Source organism: Megachile rotundata, chromosome 1 (assembly GCF_050947335.1).
Source record: "Megachile rotundata isolate GNS110a chromosome 1, iyMegRotu1, whole genome shotgun sequence".
Taxonomy (NCBI): domain Eukaryota; kingdom Metazoa; phylum Arthropoda; class Insecta; order Hymenoptera; family Megachilidae; genus Megachile; species Megachile rotundata.
The window spans coordinates 12,181,967-12,195,680 of record NC_134983.1 but is presented as its reverse complement, the minus strand read 5'-3'; the positions used below and the strand labels follow the sequence as shown (position 1 = coordinate 12,195,680).

The window sequence follows — 13,714 nt, the reverse complement described above, 5'->3', positions numbered from 1 at the left end:
CTAGGGGACTCAATACTTGCGTACTTTTAATAATTACATTGTTGCATGTTTATATACGTTTCACATCCACCAAACCGTATGTTAATACGTTTAGTATAAATTACACTCTCGATGGTTGAAAAAAATCAGATATGGAAATGGATGCAAAAAGAATTGTAAATGTGAGAAAATGAGAAACGGTGTATACAGTGTCGACGAAAATGTGAGGGTAAAATATTAAAAAGCATTAGGTCGGTAAGGGCAGTGGTTGTACTCTAAATTTGCGTTGGAGCCGTTCATTAGCGTCGCGACGCGGGACGAATGACGGTTCCACCTGTCCACAACACGCGCAATTAGTCTTCCACTTAGACACGCGGTGAGTATTTCATTCAGTGGCAGGCAGGCATCGAGAGCGATGGAAAGGCTCTCTTGATCAATAGGCACTCAATTTGGTGTGTTCCCGTACGGTCCGCTACCTTTCCAACGTTCCCGGTAATTGACCATTACCGGCCCGCGAAACTATGATTGCGTATATTCGTGGAAAATGCACGCCATTATGCCCAATTTATCATTCCTCCGGATAGAGGAAATTGGGAATCAATTAGAGTGTGTAATGCCACGGTGGCTGGCTACGCCACTCCGTTCAGAAACATTAAACGAACCCCCTTATGTTCGTATTAATATCACGCGCCATGCTGATTATTCATCGGTTCGGCTTCATTTATAATACATAATCGTCCCGTTCAATCTTCCCGTTCGTTGCGTTTCGACTTTCAATTCGGTCTCTAGCGTATAGGTTGTTAAAAGGTCCGAATAAATTTGATTCGATTCTACACGATCGATTGGTGAACGTTTACTTTTCGACTACGTGCTGCCACGTTTTGTCGAACGGATTCTACGGTTTTGTGAGAATCGGAGCGTTTCGTAATTCGATACGGTACACGAAAATAAATACATCTATTCCTTACGTTTATTCGTAATTTAACGCTGTACAATTATACAAGTATAATTTTAAGAAATTTTGTATTCGCTCAAAACAAAGTTTTTATTATACCATTAAAGATTAAATGAGCTAGTTATAACGAAATTGAACTTCATTTTTTAAACTGAATCATACTATCAAACTGCAGTTGCACTGTCATAAATGTGACAGATATTTTCAATTGTGAATAGGGGTTCAGGATTGGAAGTATGATTTGAAGCATTAAATAAGAGTCAGCATTGAGAGTTTTGTCCAAAATACATACAATTAGTTACACATATCAATAATGATTATAATAAGCAATTGAATAATAGATAATTATTGCCTCGAGAATTAAAGTGTAGTTGATCGAGTGTATTTCTAATGAAGGTTAAATAATTAACCGTGTTTATGTTCGAGGCAGATCTCTGTCCGCAGAACCACCCTCGGAGATAACTAAATGCTAAAGCAAGTAGAAGACACGTTGGTTTGTTTGAGAAACAAGCATCCCTGGGTCACCAGCAGCACGTTATCGGGTGCGTGTGTAAACGAGTGGTGACTGCGGCGGTGGCACGTCTGCGGTTGCGGCTCGCTGCAAATCGTGCACAAGGCTTTATGAAGCCGTTGGAAGTTCGCCGCGGGGGTTCGACCAGCGAGGCGTGTTGCTTGCCAGCATAAATTACGCGCGATTTTGCATTTACACTGAAAACCGAGCTACGGACCGACCAGTGGAAACTGATATTTATTGTCGCTGAACGGCCAATGATATTAAACGCGAGAATCTCGGCATCATTACCGATGCGATTAGGAGAGCGGGGCTACAATCAGCGAACTCTCCTTCGAGTACTCGATTCATGTTCCTGTCGCGATGACATCGAATTTTAATTTCCTCAGCCACTTTACATGATAATCGTAGACTCGCGTATAGAGTTGTACGATAGAGCAATTACGATTGGAGAAATAGAAATATTCATTGTTACTTCAACGAGTAATTTATGACGTATTCATGTTTTTGAATGTCTTTAGAGATTATTTGACGATAAGTGATTTTCTCTTCTTGCGATGACGTGAAATTTTAATTTTCTCATGCGTTTTACATGATCATAAACTTGCATATAGATTTGCCCCAACTGCAATAAGGAGAAGAAAGTATGCACTTGTACACTTGTACTTTATAATGCACCCATAACTTGAAATTGAAAACCGAATAAAAAATGAAGAAACAAACAATTAAATACACATTAATTCCTCACCTCAGACTTCAAGAAAAGTATCTTAACAAATTTTACAACTTAAAAGAAGAAACTGTCTGTTACATTTGATATTTTGAAACCTCAAAGGTAGTTCAATTAGTGGACCAAAGATCGTGTACTTCTCGAAGTGTCGTCAGAGCTCAAGTACTTTGAAACGTCATAAATGCCATTTATCGTTGGGCACCGTAAGTTGACAACTTGAAGTCTACCCACGGCCATTTAATTCCCATCGTCTGCGATATTCGCGTCGAAGAATGCGGACGATGATCCATCGACGTCCCTTCTGGTACGCACTCCCGCGGTGATGCTTGATGAATCGTCACGAATCCCAGGGGTTAAGGATCCACCACCGTGCTGGAACCTCGATCCAGACCGTGGAACGTAGAACCCGATCGCGTAATTAATGCTCGTGCATCAATTCGCACTAAGCGCCCATGAATCTGACTGATTCTCATCAGAGAGCGATCGATGCAGTCGAGGTAACAGAGTTCAAGACGGTTCGAGCAAGGAAGAAGAATAAAAAGAAGAAGAAGAAAGAAAAAAAGAAACTGAAACGTTGTCTAAATCACGTAGAGGGATCGAATGCGTGCCTTTTCCGCTCGTGATCCTCTGGGGTACGCGGATCGGCCGCTAGCGGGGAGAAATTAATAGCCCGGTATTAATTCTCACTGATTCTACCACGAAATGACTGGTTGCTTGATTCCATCAATCTGCGGGAGTAATAACAGGCGTGCCTGGTTCGTTCGATTCGGTCCGTGCGTCTCGTACACGCTGTGCGCCCTCGTCTTGCGTTACGCGCGAACGTCAAGACGAGATCTATGGCCCTGGGTCGAACGAGATACTTTATTTCGGAATTTGAACGCTACTTTAGAAAGATACGTTCCAAATAATTAATTAAACGTTTCTAATTGAAACCGTACATTTTCGATTTGTCTAAATTAGTACTTAGGAAACTTGTGAAGTTCAAAGATACAATTGGAAAAGTTGCATAGCTAGAAGTTCATCAAATTTTAAAAACTATGAAATTTAGAGGTTTGCAGATATGAAACTTAAGAACCTGAAAAGAAGTCTAAAATTTCACGAACTTCGTATTCTACAGATTCCTAACAGATTAAAAAGTTCAGATGTTTAACAATTGATAACCGTAATTTAGAAGTAGTGTGAGTATTCCGAAAATTCGAAAGTCAAACTAAAAAATTTACAAAGACCCAAATGGAAAAATGTGGAAGTTGAAAGGTTAGCAAGTTTACGCCGTCCGCAGAAATGCAAGTACCCGAGCGTACACGTTATCCCCGGAAGAATCGTCCGGAGAAATGGTTTCCATAAAACTTCCGTGGAATTGGGAAACGTTGTTGCGGGCTGCCGCTTCCAGTCCCCCCGGTCGCAGAAAATTCATTCGAGGAAGCGTCGGGAGAGATACACGTCAAGATTCGCGGTTGAGTTTCAGGGAAATCCTTTAGACGCGATTGTCGTTAGTCTAAGCCGGCTCTGTCGGCAGCCGATGCACGTACAGGTAGGTGCGCCGTGCACAAAGCAACGGTCGCGAGCGGCTATGTTGCGGAGGGCATGCTCCTTTATAATGGAATAGTTCGTGGCGAGCGATTTATCGCGACTATTTCCATGTCGCCGTTCCACGGATACCGCTTCGTCCGCTGCGCTTCTCGACGATGCTCGGTGCATCTTTTACCCGGGACGAGGAACTCCGGTGCATCGTGTATCAATGAGGTCGCCGTTCGTTCGGTGGACCGCGATGCCATACCGCTTCTCTCGTGATTCCGACGATCTACCTTCTCGAACACATACACCACGTTATTTTTCCTCGTACTATATGTCCCAATTACCGGACGCTCCAGACACTTTGCACGATCTTGTATTCCATCAAATTTATGTTAGTTAACATATACTAAACACAAGTATTTAAACGGAACGTTACTTTAAACAAGGTAAAATATAGGAACTTAAAAAGCCCTGAAAATCAAGGAGTTCTTTAATTTGGGAGTATAAGAATCCATGGATTTTATAACTTAGTGAGTCAGAAACTTAACATTAAAAAATTCGAAGAACTTGAGAATTTCGAAATTTATAAATACCAAAATTTAGGAATCTGAAGATAAATTTCCAAATTGAAGTTTTGAGAAATGTGGAAGTGTCGGAAAATTGTAAAATTAGAATAGATAGAAGTGTCGAAATATGGTAACGCATGTAAGAGTGCATTGAAGGTAGCTATGGAGTACAGCATGCAAGCGTATCGTAGCGGTATGATTCAATTATACTAAAACAGCAGAACGTTTGAACGTGATTCGCGAATGCTTAACAGAACTTTCCGGTACACGATGGGACAGGTAGAAAGATTCCGCGCAACGATGGGGCCCGCATTAATCGCATCTAACCGCACGAGGTCTTTTGTCTTCGCATTTACATCGACTCCTACGCGAGCAACGGAGTATTACGATGCATCCTCTTCCTCCTGAAGAAGTCGAGCGCGGCGTTGCACATGTATCGGTGAAGGTGCACTTGAAGAGAGTGGGTCGAGGCACGGATGAGAAGTTGTCGAGGAAAGGTGAACCTAGGCGGGCTCACCGAGGTCGTGGCCGTGCATATTCCAATCCTAACGACGTCTCTCCGCTCTTCTGGCTCAGAGATCTGGAGGCTCGCTTATTGCTCGTAAATTGCGCGTGGCTCCCGACCCGCTTTCTCGTTACTTCTAATGTGACCCCGCGATGTATGTAGATTGCGACGCCGATTTTTCCCTCGGCTCGCTCTCCTTCTTTCTCTCTGTGCCGCTCTCTTTCGCTCTCCTCTTCGACGCCGACACGACACGACACGGCACGGATCACCTGCGAGTTTGCATTCATCTTCGAGCCGAGATCGGGCACCCACGATCGACGAACAAACGGAATTTCATTGGACGAGATGATTCCGCTAGCTACACTCGATCATTATTGTTCTTCGGAGAAAAGAAAGAGGAAAGTCGGGACCGTAATCTCGCGAGATCGTTCTACCTGTACTTTTCGACGATGTAATTAACCCCCTTTGCACTCGAGCTAGTTTCGCTAGGAGGAAGTAGCAATCTGCTGCTTCTCTGATAACGAGCTCGTGGTCTCTTCTCAAATTCATTTTCTATTATTGATTATTCCTTTTGATAATATCTCTGTCTCTACTTTTTTAACAAGGACTAGTCTTTTAACAATGATTTCAATTTGATCATGCAGATTCGTGTAAATTAACTTGTTACTATAATCAAATTGCTTTACTAAATGTGGATGTGCCTCTAACTAATAAGTGTCGTGTCGTAACCTTTAGTGAGACCTACAAATTTTTATCAGTGAAATCTCTGATTTCTCAATTAACAAATTGTCAAATCTCGAACATAGTTTTCTAGTTCGATCTTTACGTGTTACAGCATTCGAACAAATTAAGACGATCGTAGACTTTCCTCGACGTTCGCGATCCTTTCGATCCTTTACACGCGCAAACACGCAGCAGATTCGAGACTACGGCGAACTGGGAGGATCTCTGTTTGATTTTAATTAACATTAATTTGCATAATAGCCGAGGTTAGCCCCGCGGCTCGAAGCGAACGAGCCTCCTCCCCACGACGTTGCGTCACGTCTCCTTCGACCGGCTCTTTTCTGACTTGTGAACGATCGCCATTTTAAAAAATCCCCCGTCGATAATCCTGTTCGATTAAGCGTCGATGTTTCACGCGTTGTTCGCAACTTGTACGCGGATACATTGTACATTTAATTTGGGACAGGTGTTTCTTGAGCAACCGGTGACGTAATCGCGTGTTCCCTAATTAAATAAATCGTTTGAGTGGTTACCCATTTTGACGTGTTTAGGATGAAAGGCTAATCTTTTACATAGACACATTTCATATAAATTTTAGTATGTGGGCACAAATGTTTTAAAAAACAAATGAATTTTTTTAATTTTTCAAATTTGTTTGTGATACCCAAGTCTGCATTAATATGTAGATGTACATTTAAACAATTTTGTGTACTGTTTTAAAAATTTGTTCCAGCGTTTGCAAAAGTGATCTGGATTGAGTTTAACATTTATCAGTTTATCGGTAATACAAGAAAAATGAGAATGATTTGTAATTTCAATTCGCAAAGGTTTGAGAATAATTTGCAAAGGTTTGCGAGCGCATTGTAAATGATTTTTAGAAGGGGTGAAAGAGGAACGAAGCTCACGCGTTCCTTGCACCTTGCATTTGCATCTGCAACGCTCTTGTATCTGCTCGCGACTGGTCGAATCGATTTCGCAAGATCGAAGAACACTTTTGCTCCATTGATTTCATTCGCGGCTCGTACCACTGGTCCGCTGCTATAGATTGCTACTTTCAAATCGGGTCTCCGTGAGAATTCATTGAATGCCCCTACCGGACACTTCGCCACGATGGTTTACGATATTCGGTCAACTTTAAATGGAACATTGCTTCTCAACGCTTTGAACCCGAACACGTAACTTATTTCGTAATTTCGATTAATTTAAGGAAAATCCCTTTGAATGTACTAGGATTTATTCTTATAGGTTGTAATTCTTATATGTTTACATTAAATAAATGTAAACTATTTGTTTACATAAGTTGAAATTCAAATACTTGGGTGGATAATGTAAAATTTACTTTTGGATAAATTGTAATTGACGTACTTCTTTGCATAAATTCAAATAACCTTGAAGCATTGTATAGTTCTAATTTTGACGAAGATTTGTAAAAGATTTGAAACTGTGTAAAGAAATTGTTTCTGTCGAAGTTCGCTCTGACGAGATGAATTGACCGTTCAAAGTTTGTTGAACTTGAATTTTTCGTCACGACTGCCTGTGTATACACGTACAAAGAAATTATTCCAATTTTCCTTCTCATAATGCTAAATTTCTATGTACACCGTTTCATAAAGCTACATCTAACAAGCGACTATAAATAAGATCCATCTCTATGATAACTGTATCATTATCTCTACAATAGAGAGCCCATCTTGCTTGACGAAATAATAAACAATCTTCTAGCATTAAAATCAATCATAGTGAATTACTTCGCACTCGTACACGATCGTACATTCAGATGCAACTTAAGCTTCCTTGAGTTAAGAGTAAGTGTAGGGAGAAGAACATTCTACCAGCTGTCTTCAACTTTAGGGGATCAAGTAATAATGAAGCTAATAGATAAGAGAGATAAACTTAGCTCCAAAGAATCGAACATATGCTGATATATGTATATACTCGTATATCACAGCAAGTACACTGCACAGTTGACCATTTCGATTGAAATTGGCGGTTGTTCGGACACTTCGTGAAAGGTAATCGCGGGTAAAGGGATCGGGCTAGGTTCCGTCGTTCGATTTTTGCCCGAAACAGATCGACTCGGATCAGGGTCCAGCTCTCTCTCTCTCCTCTCCTACTCTGTGGCCGATTTGCCAATAGCTCGTTGATATGCAGAAAGCCCATCGTTTGAGCAGCGAGGAGAGGAGAGCAGAAGGTTTCAAAACAGGGAACGCAACGTGTACACCGACGCCGACGTCAGGCCAATGATATATGGGAATGGCTTCTGGGATGAAAATGGGGAGATGTATCCGCTCGATTTTCTCGGTGGCGGTTAGTGAACGGAGAGAGGAACGCGTTCTCGACACGCTCTCGCCAACAGAGTCCTTGAAGACGAACAGAAGGATTTTAAATCCTCCTCTGACGCTCCTAGGAAGAGCGTTCTCGCGGCGGGCGCCTAAGCATACGTTTAAATGTTATCGAACCTGTCCATCGGAGCCTTCGCGGTTCGTGCACGGTAGCCGCGATGAATATAATAACTCATTCTCTACTGTTAACGCGGTAAACGTCCTTAAATATTACGCTGATTTTTATTATGATATATTATCAGGCATATCTGTCCCAGGTTGATGTGCCGGGGCAAATTAATACGAGCAAGTCTTCTGGACATGGTGTTTATGTGATCTATGAAGTTGTACGCGTTGTAATTCCACGCGTGGTAATTTTACGCGTCGTAATTCCACGCGTGGTAAATCTACGCGTCGTAATTCTACGCGTGGTAATTTGACGCGTCGTAATTCCACGCGTGGTAAATCTACGCGTCGTAATTCCACGCGTGGTAATTCTACGAGTCGTAGTTCCACGCGTGGTAATTCTACGCGTCGTAATTCCACGCGTGATAAATCTGTGCGTCGTAATTCTACGCGTGGTAATTCGACGCGTCGTAATTCCACGCGTGGTAAATCTACGCGTAGTAATTCCACGCGTGGTAAATCTACGCGTCGTAATTTCACGCGTGGTAATTCGACGCGTCGTAATTCCACGCATGGTAAATCTACGCGTCGTAATTTCACGCGCGGTAATTCGACGCGTCGTAATTCCACGCGTGGTAATTCTACGCGTGGAATTTGACAATTCATGTAGCTACGAATTTGGGAATTTTGAGATTTAGGAACTTGTATAGGTGAGATATTCAGAATTTGGTCATTGCAAGGTGTAGGAATTTTGAAATATAGGGATTGGAAAATTTGCAAGTTTTGGAATTTGAGAGTTCATAATTTCAGGACTTTGGAAATCTGAGAAGTTCAAAATTTGAACAGTATAGGAATTTGGAGACATAGGGATTACAAAATTTGCAAATTTAAAAATTTGAGAGTTGATGCTCTTATGATGTTAGAAATGTGAGACACTTAGTGCTTCCCCAGGCTTTTGTGTCACCTCTCGTATCAGGGTTTCAACACGTTAGTTTTTGATATAACTACTGCAATATTTCGAAATACAATCATGTTGTACAGATAGTCGTACAACCATATTCAGACAAGATTAATAAAAATTGCAAATTAATAGAGAAATTATGTATACGAAGAGCGAAGTTGTAGATAAATCTCAGTTAACATGCTGTTTCAAGTAGTAGGTATTTTTTCAGACTTTTCTGTCGCCTATGGTATTATTGCTTTTACTAACAAATTTAGTAACCAGATGCGTTTAGTAGAAGTTTCAAACGGATGGATTAGTGCGATATTTCGAAATATGCCGTACGCTTAATTGGAGCGAAGCTCCTTTTATCGCGAAAACTGCGTTTCGTGCGCTAACATTGAACGGTTCAACCGATCTGACCAAATTTGTTATTAGTGAAAGGAAGTACTAAAAATGTCAGAATTCAAATGAAAAAGAAAGATGTAGAGGAAGAGGAAAATTAGAGAGTAAAATGAAGTGTCTGTGATCTATACCATATGAGAACAGTATAATTGCTAAATTTTGTACATAGAAGTCTTTGGGATGTGGATGAGATTCAATTTGGTGATTTGAATCAGCTTGTTTCAGAAAAATTTCAATGTCTCAAAATCTAGAAATTCCAGTGTTCTAAAATTCCAAAATTTCAACATCCCAAAATCCAAAACTCTTAAAGTCTCAAAATTCCAAAGTTCCAGAATCCAAAACCTCCAAAACCCTCAGAAGCCACTTATCAAAGCTAGACTACATAATCCATTGATATCCCTCTTTATTTACATAATAAAGTTAATTTGCATCAAAGTACAGATTCACACGGGTTTATATAATAAGTAATTCCAAATACTCTTTTCTCAAAAACTCAACCATCGTCTAAGATATTGCGTCACAACTTCAGATCCTAGAAGCAGTTTTAGTCGTTTTGTTGAACAGTGTGATAGAAAAATCATGATCCGAAGTGAGAGTATTTAAGAGCAGCACACGAGAAGGAGTTGAGCCATATTACCATCCCCTCTGATATATGCGTGTCCATACGTAATCTACGGACTCGAGAAGCCCGTCCACGTGAAGGCGGCTGAAGAGAGACAGAAAGTAGAGCACTCTCAGTGTTTCTCAACCGATACGTTCATTTACGATCGTTCTTTCTTCATTTTGATGTCCAACGCTGCTGACGCACCTTACTTTTAACCCTTTCACTATTTTACCGGGAGCAGAGGATAATATTGTTTAAATTTATGTATGAAACTTATGGATGCAATTCTGTGGTCGCACTTCACTTTTAACCTTTTTATTATTTTACTGGGAGAGAAGGATGAAATTGTGGTATTGATCCGTGAGTTGTAATTTAATGCACTATAATTTTATGTGTTGTAATTCCACGCGTTGTAATTCAACGCATTATAATTCCATGCGTTGTAATTTAAAATATTGTAATTTCACGCGTGGTAATTCTACGCGTCGTAATTCCACGCTTTGCAACTCCATTTATCGCAATTCCACGCATGGTAATTCTACGCGTCGTAATTCCACGCGTGGTAATTCTACGCGTCGTAATTCCACGCGTGGTAATTGTACGCGTCGTAATTCCACGCGTGGTAATTCTACGCGTCGTAATTCCACGCGTGGTAATTCAGCGTGTCGTAATTCCACGCATCGTAATTCCACGCGTGGTAATTCGACGCGTGGTAATTTTACGCGTCGCAATTCCACGCGTGGTAAATCTACGCGTCGTAATTTCACACGTGGTAATTCGACGCGTCGTAATTCCACGCGTGGTAATTCAACGCGTCGTAATTCCACGTATCGTAATTCCACGCGTGGTAATTCGACGCGTCGTAATTCCACGCGTGGTAATTCAACGCGTCGTAATTCCACGCATCGTAATTCCACGCGTGGTAATTCGAAGCGTCGTAATTCCACGCGTGGTAATTTTACGCGTCGCAATTCCACGCGTGGTAAATCTACGCGTCGTAATTTCACACGTGGTAATTCGACGCGTCGTAATTCCACGCGTGGTAATTCAACGCGTCGTAATTCCACGTATCGTAATTCCACGCGTGGTAATTCGACGCGTCGTAATTCTACTCGTAACTCCACGCGTTATAATTCCACATATTGTAATTCCACGTATTGCAATTCAAAGCTCTGTAATTCCACCCGGTATAATTTCACACATTATACTCCCATGCCTTATAATTCCAAACGTTATTATTCAACGTTATAACCTCATGTTCCACGCGTTGCAATGTCATACGTAAAGACATACCATCAAAATGAGTCCTAAGCACCTTAACATTCTAAACTACTCAGTTTTATTCAAACTTCCCTATCAAACCTTCACATCGTGAAATTAAAAGAATCAAAAGGAACGTACAAACAGATTCGTGGGAATCGAAGATCGCTATAAAATCGATCCTTCGCAAGTCTATTAAAATCCACCGTTGTCAACTTGAAATATCAAAAAGAGCTCGTGAATAATATTTCTATAAACGGCGTTTCGGTTTTGCCGATCGGGGATGGGCTCTCCGCTTGCGATCCGCTTGGAGATCCTTTCCCGAAGAGGCTGCGCAAGCTCTTTGCAATCCCGTCGTACTTTTCTTCTACGAGATCGCATTCGTCACGATCGTAAACTGTCTCCCCCGGCTGATGTAATGGACGTGGATTGACAAATCGTGTCTAGGGAATCGCACCGTTCTGTACACGTACCTACGACGTCCCTGGTAACCGAAGTCGGGACATTGCGGAGGAATTAATATTTTAACGATTCTCGTCATCATTGACGGTAAATCGATACCAATTACCAATATGTTACTAGAATATGTATCCCAATTACATCTTGACTCCATTTAGGCAATTATGTCAATTTTAATTAAAATATGGTGGAAGCGCTCTAAATGTGGATTAACACTTTTAGTTCGAGATTTTCGAGTGGGTTAAATATTTTATTTCTGAGTGACATAAGTCGTTTAAATACAGTAAAATAAAATTTGTATGATTAATATTTATTCAGAAGAAAAGATGGTAATTTTTGAAGTTGCGGTTTGAAGATGGACTCTTAAAATAATGTAAAAGGTATGTCAAAATGCTAGTAAAATAAGATGTTGAAATAAACAAAACAAAATGATAGGTTCTACTAAATAATAATATTGAGGAATATTAAATTGAATTAAAAGTTAAACTATTTCTACATAAATTAATTTATTTGCACACATTAATACACATTTTTGTAAAAATAATTCTAGCACAAAATAACTGTAAGCCTATATTTTTTTACTCCTTTAATCTTCTCCATAAGAAAATAATCGAGAAACGATCGAATGACCGAAATTGCAATGTGCTTGGAATACCGAATAAAGAAGATTCTCAACGAAGTAAATTATCGAACGAGATCAGCTTTCTTTTTCGTTCGACATATCTCGTAATTGGGATTGACGATCGTGATAGAAGTTCGGATAAGAATTAATTTGCCACTTCACACCCTGTCGATCGAGCGGGAATCACGATAATAACGCGATTAACGGGTGCATCGTTCGCGAGTGGATTGTGCTCGTGTTTCGTCGTTAAGGCGTAAATCGTGAAATTTAATGAACGCCTCATACCATTAACGCTCAGGGAAATGTGCTGGATGATTTATAGCGTTTTACCTGATGCTCGTTTTGTATACTGACTCGAGTCCAGTATACTTCTGGTCGTGGCTAATTGTTTGAAAGTCCTTCTCCTTTCTTTTTCAAAGGGTAATTTAATGAATACGAACGTGAGAAATACGAAAACTTTCAAAAACCTGTGAGATTTTTTTCCTTGAAAAAATTTTTTAGTTTCGTTAATTGAAGTTCTTAATCTCTTCTGGAATCTTTTAATTATTTTTGTTAAGTATTTTTAGGGGTATGGTTTGAACATATTACCGATTTCATAAATTCTATAAATTTCGAAAATTTTTCAGTTTCCAGATTTTGTTCTCAAACTTTACATTTCCAAATTTTCATATTTCCATATTTGCGTATGTCCATGTTTCCATATTTCCATATATCTATATGTCTATGTTCCATGTTTGTATATTTCTATATTTCCATATATCCATATGTGTGTATCTATATTTCCATATATCTATATGTGCAGATCCATATTTCCATGTTTCCAAACTTCTACATTTGGATATTTCTGACTCTCCAAAGTTTCGAACTCCCAAATATCCAAATCTCAAAACGACCAAATTAATTGCTAAAATTTCAAAACTGTTAGCCCTATAAATCCCTAAAATTGAAATCTATAAATCTATACAATCTATACAAATCTACAAACAAGAGAATTGATCAAATCTATAAGTGCCCATAGATTATTTAAAAGACTTAACCATTCCCCCATTGGCCTCAAATTTCCTCGCAATCAACTCCATGGAATTCGATGAATCTCGAAACGTGGGAATCTCGAAGGTACAGAGATTGTAGCAGGACTCGATTATTGCCTTTTACGGGAAATATGCCTGGAAATAAAGTAACGCCGCAGCCTTGAGCATAACATGGCCGTTGTGCAATATGATTATCACGCCGCCTAGCATTGTGCAGGTCGCACGTGAAAAATCCTCGAAGGACATCGGCTCGTCTCTCCGTTCTGAATCGTAATTAAAGTCCGGTCCTTTCTTTGTCCAACATGGAAGGACATCCGTCATAGTTCGAGGAACGACGATTCCTTTGAAAGATCATCTTTGCGTCATACGAGCAAAGTCTAGCCCTGTACAGTCTCGCGATTGCAACCTCCGATTTAACGCTTCGCACGAAAGAGACGTCTGTTCCGACTCCAAGGATACGTG

The 13,714-nt window shown here is 40.3% G+C and overlaps 1 protein-coding gene across 5 annotated transcripts in view; it reads left to right on the top strand.

Annotated features, from left to right (window-relative positions):
- The window catches only part of LOC100881458 (uncharacterized), a 374,378-nt gene that overhangs the window by 309,912 nt on the left and 50,752 nt on the right, over window positions 1-13,714 (top strand). The gene's annotated exons all lie outside the window — the stretch shown is intronic.